Source organism: Lactuca virosa, chromosome 8 (genome assembly GCF_052849685.1).
Source record: "Lactuca virosa cultivar CGN04683 chromosome 8, Lactuca_virosa_CGN04683_v6, whole genome shotgun sequence".
Taxonomy (NCBI): Eukaryota; Viridiplantae; Streptophyta; class Magnoliopsida; order Asterales; family Asteraceae; genus Lactuca; species Lactuca virosa.
This window is the reverse complement of record NC_136433.1, coordinates 91747561-91753448: the sequence shown is the minus strand read 5'-3', so window position 1 is coordinate 91753448 and position 5888 is coordinate 91747561.

The window sequence follows — 5888 nt, the reverse complement described above, 5'->3', positions numbered from 1 at the left end:
GACTTCGGTCCGATGCCGGACTTCGGTCCATAGTCGGGCGGCGCCCGATGCCGGACTTCGATTCGATGTCGGGCGGGGCCCGATGTAGCGGGCAAGGCCCATGCTATGTTATTATGTGATTATGTGATTATTTGTATGGTATGTGGTAGTTTGGGGAGACTCACTAAGATTCGTGCTTAGAGTTTCAGTTTTGGTTTCAGGTACTTCCGGTAGCAAGGGGAAGAGCTCGGGATGACTGCAGTGCACGCACCATGATTTTAGCCTGGGATGTTTTACTTTGATATTTTGACATGTGTTTTGATATGATATTCTCATTTGATACGATGACTTATGTTTTTGAATAAAATGTATTTGGTAACTATGGTTTAGTTAATAATTAAAAATGAAATTTTTGGACCGTATTTTTGGGATGTTACACTTATGAAATGAGGGTTCTTAATCTTTTGTGGTTCTCATTTCAACCACTCCTTATATATATATATATATATATATATATATATATATATATATATATATATATATATATATATATATATATATATATATATATGTTATTGTATTCCTTACATCTATTGTGTTCCTATAAAAATAATTTTGGATCAATGGATGAATAGAATTAATGGACATGATGTGAGGGTCTATAATATTATAATGGGATAACATGTACCATATAATCACACAAATTTCAACATAAGGGGATTTTAGACAATTAACTATATTTAAAAAAGGAAAATTTCAGATTTTAAGGGATCATTAATTATCTTAATTTTAAAAATCTAAATTTTTTAAATTAATTTAATTTAATTTCAACGCAATTTTGAATAATAATCGAATTTATTCTGTCAGAATGACCAAATGTCAACCATAAATGAGTAAAGATATTACCGATTTATTTTTTACAGGATTTCATTTAACATATTTTTGATAATTAGCATGCTTAAAGATTTATACAACATATATTATCAAAAATAACATTTTCTAAAAAAACAAATTTTATATGAAATATATTTTATTCTTTAAGAATTACTAATTACATTAATTCTTACTAAATAAGACTATAAACAACAATTACATTTATTATGAAAAAATAGATGACTAATAATGGTTACGAATTATAGTTATTCTTGAAGGTTAAAACTAAAAATTATTAAAAAGGAAAAAATAACTTCAAAAACACTAATCAATTCTTAAAGAATATTATTGCTAAGAATCACTTTGTACATACTAGCAGAATACATTCTGCTAGAATACACAATTGATCTCCATATTTTTCTTCCTTTTCCACATCAATGACAGCCTCTTAAAAACCTAAATCCATAAAGAAAAACATATTTAACTTTCAAATATTAAAAAATTTAGTGCATTCAAATAGAATAAAACAATAAATTCTGATAGAATGTGATATACATTCAAATAGAATATAACTATAAATTCTACAAACCAAAATAAACAATCATCCTTAACTTGCAATGTACTTTATTCGAAAAGAGTGTAAAAAGTATTACAAATGAGTATACCATTCTAGAAAGCCACACATGATTCCAAACTTGCAATGGTTCATTATTTACGATGTCATTATAAGAATGAATATCAATAACAAGTACAACCTGGTCCAACAATGTCAATACCAAGTGCAGCAGTATGATATAAATAACATTCTGTCAGAATAAATTTATGCGGGGACTTATAGAAGGAGATGAACTCAATGGTGGCAAACAATCCATAGGTAAAGCTTGAAACATCTAAAAACATGAGAAACAAAAATCATGATAAAACTTTAGCCAATTGTAATAGTTACCAAGAAAACTTAAGGACAATTCCAAACAAGCATGTTAAAAGTTGTAGCAAATCAAAATATTATGTATAAAGTATAACTCATTTATATGAAAATTCATTCCAGAATTTGAATAAGATTTTCATGAAAGAATTACTTTTACTTTTAAAATTTATGAAAGAAATTCCTAAAAGAATAAACCACATAAATTAAAATTTTGAATTTAACCAACCAAATATATATTAACTCGACAATCCATACATCATAAAAGTTTTAAGGTTTAATAAATCAAAGAAACAACTAATATAATGCAATACTTGAATGTAAAGTGCAAAAAGAAATTTATGTGTATACGTACAAATCGTGTCATAAAATATTAAGCATACATTATTAGTTTATTATCTATATATGATTAGAAACATTTTAAGGTTTATGTGAGCAAAAGCCAAGGTTTTACTATCATTATGAATATGAGATTAAAACTGAATACGTACTTGAAATCAATGATTAGTGTCTTCAAATATTAATCAAACATTATTTTTCAATGGGGTGTAGTTGTAGGTTCTGTTATAATTTTGTAATAAGAAATGCAGACCTTTTCTTTTAGTTGCAAGTTGTTTCGTAATGGTTTTGAAACATGAAACCCAAGCTCCGATTCCAAAATAGCTTAAATTAGATGCAACTTGGAAAAAAATCTCAATGGTTTTTTATTGAAAATTCTATTTTGTAACGCTTGATATCCGGTTTGAAGTTGATTCCAAATTGTTTATGTTTTCTCTTTGGGACACGACATGTTGGAGCCTCAACATGGCGTGTCGAGATGTTTTTGGCCGCGAAGTTTAATGAACAAACACGGCGTGTTGAGGTGCCTCAACACGATGTGTTGGAAGCTGGGAAGGAAACCCTAATTTTTAGGGTGTTGCACCCTATTTAAAGGTATTAAGTTCCCTTGAACGGCCTCCTTTGTTACCTTAAACCCTAAATCGAGTATTGAGCTTTCTTGGTGGTGTTCTTGAAGTTTTGAGTGGTTTCTTGTGGATTTTTGTGCTCATTTGAAGGAGCTTTGGAGTTTGAAGGTGCCTAGCTTGGAAGGAAGGCCATAGATCTAGAATCTCACCACTTGTTGAAGTCTCCTTGAGGTATCAAGTTCGTACCTTACTTTATTGTTGATTAGATCTTCACTTATAGGGTTTTATTATGATTTTGGTCTCCTTTTTGGATCTATGGATGAGGTGGGTTGTTTAAGCGCTTGTTCTTTCAGATTTGGGTTGTTTTGGTATCCTTGAGCATAAAGGTGCAAGCTTTATGTGTAGAATGGTGTCATGCATGCTTCAAGTCCTCTATTAAGTCCCTTTTTAGCTTAAGAGATTCATTTAGTCATATATGGATTGAAAGTTGGCAACTTTACGTGATAACCCAGCTCAAGGATGTCAGATCTATGTTTTGGGGACATATCTTTAAGGATTAAGTGTTTATTGGTTAAGCTGTTGAATCTCGAGCAAACACTGTAACACCCCGATTCCTAGGTTTGAATTTAAAGCTTAATATATACTAATTTTCAGGGCAACTCGACGATTTGGGAGGCTCCTACTCGTCGTGTAGCGTTTTAAATGGTCGTATATCTTTAAGGTCTATTTGACGAGTTGGAAGGCCCTAACTTGACGACTTGAGGGCTGAACATGAAACCCTAATTGTCAGGGTTTTGCACTCTATTTAAAGACCTTATGACCCATTGTTAGCCTCCCTCACCGTCCCCTCAGTCCAGAGAAAACCCTAATCGTGCCTCTTTCCCTTTTTTGAGTGTGTGTGAGCTTAAAGAGTATTCTTTGGTGCTTGTCTTAAAGGAGCTTGAAGTTGGTGGTGCAAAGTTGAAGGGAGAAGCTTTAGATCCGAGCTTTCCATTATTGTTGTAGTCATTATAAGGTATAAAGTCGATACCTTGACCATCCCTTTGCTAGATCTCTTCTTTTGAAAGTTTATGGCCATTATTAGCTTATTCTGGGACCATTCTTGGATTTGAGCATGTTATGAAGCCATGGTTTCAGATCTGGACATCTCATGGCCTCCATGGACTTAAAGTCGCCAACTTTATCAAGTCTTGGCCCTCCTTCATGCTCTAAGTCCCTTAATAAGCTTGATTTTAGTGTTTTAGCCCCTTGATGCCATGCATGTACGTAAAGCTTGCAGCTTTACATGGTATCTCAACCCTGGGGGACCAGATCTATAGTTTGGAGGCATTCGACTCGCTGGGAAAGCGACTGAATGTATTAAGACTAGGACAACTCAACGAGTTACTTAGCCAACTCGACGAGTTGAATCAGGTTTTCCTGCTTTATGGATGCTGAAGAACTCGACGAGTTGCTCTAGTAACTCGACGAGTTGTCTCGAGCTTTTCACGATTTTCTGAGATATGAAGGAACTCGACGAGTCAGTAGATGCACTCGACGAGTTGGGTCAACATGGACTGTTGACCTTGACTATTGACCTTGACTATTGACCTTGACTATTGACTTTGACTATTGACTTTGACTTTGACCATGGTTGACCAAGTTTGACCTTGAGGGTATTTTGGGTATTTTGGGATTTTAATGAAGTAGTCATTGGTGATTGTAGGCAGTTGAGTTGGAGCTGTGAGTTGGGATTGATATTACCGGTTCAGCACTACTTGTGATGTGAGTTATCCTCACTATACTGACAGGGTCGAAGGCACTAACGTCGGCCCTTTGGATTGTATCATGGTTTATCGTATGATACTATGTGTAGTGATCGGGTAGATCTGTATCCTAGTGTGTAGGATGATGCTATGAATGATGATCCGTTAGGCCTATATGATTACTGTATGTGCTAGCTAGCGTTTGATATTATATGATATTATGTGATGGCGGGTGGGTTGAGGCGGTCCTGCTTTGTGCTCAAGGCCAACAAACCCAGGGCGGACCGGATAAACTGAAGGCCCAAAGGGGCGTACCAGTCAGGCCGAAGGCCCGGAGAACGGTCAAGACAGGATGAAGGCCGGGTGAGGCGGTCCAGACATGCTGAAGGTTCTGATAGTGGGCCAGATATGTTGTAGGCCGGTGAGGCGGTCCAATCATGCTGAAGACTCTGTATGCATACTGTTTGTTTATGACATTATTCTGGTTGTAAGGTGTTTGTTTATTTTGGGGGAACTCACTAAGCTTCTGGCTTACAGTTGTGGATTTTGTTTCAAGTACATCAGATGATCACGAGAAGGCGAAGGCTTGATCATGCACCTCCTCGTTTTTCATGTTGTGATTTCTGGGAAAACTCTGATATTGGATTATTTTGAAAACAATTTGTAAACAATGGATGGTTTTGGAATGTTTGAAAGGTTTAAATTTTACTTGAATTGTATGGATGTTACAAGTACGGAGTGTTTGCAAGCCAACATGACGTGTTGGCTATGGTTTTCCCGACTACCTGGATGTTGGAAGAACACGGTGTGTCCAAGAGGCAACACGGCGTGTTGGGTCAACATGGACTGTTGACCTTGACTTTGACTCTTTCAGTTGACTAGGGTTGACCATTGGATATTTTGGATTTGGGCCTTGTGGTGTCATTGCGGGTTTGGGCTATCGTGTGGGCTTGTATTGCTTGGGTTTTTGTTGGACCATCTGAGAATATGTGTTTTGGATTAGGGAAGGTTAATGGGCTTTAGGGTAAGGCCCATGTAAGGGTTTGGGACCAATTTGGAAAATTAGGCCATTATTGGGCTTTGGATGATTATTGGTTTGAGGGCATTTATGATTGTGAGTTTGGGCCTTAGTCTTTGACCAAAATAGGTGAGGGGTAAAATGGTCTTTTTACCCCATGTATGGACTATTGGATTTGGTTTGGAACCCGATTGTTAATTGGGTGTTATTTGTTTGATAGCGCGGGGATTCTAGCAGATTGGCAGTCAAAGATCTATTTGTGGGTTCATTTGTCGAGGTGAGTCTCCTCACTATTCTATGGGTCGAAAGCACCAATTCTGGCCCATTTGGTTTATTTATTATAGGAAGACCCGGGGTGACCCTTGGCATTTTTCAGGAAAGACTAGGAGGCGGCTGCTAGCAATGTATATGAAAGACTAAAGTCTGAACTGTAATGCCTTGTT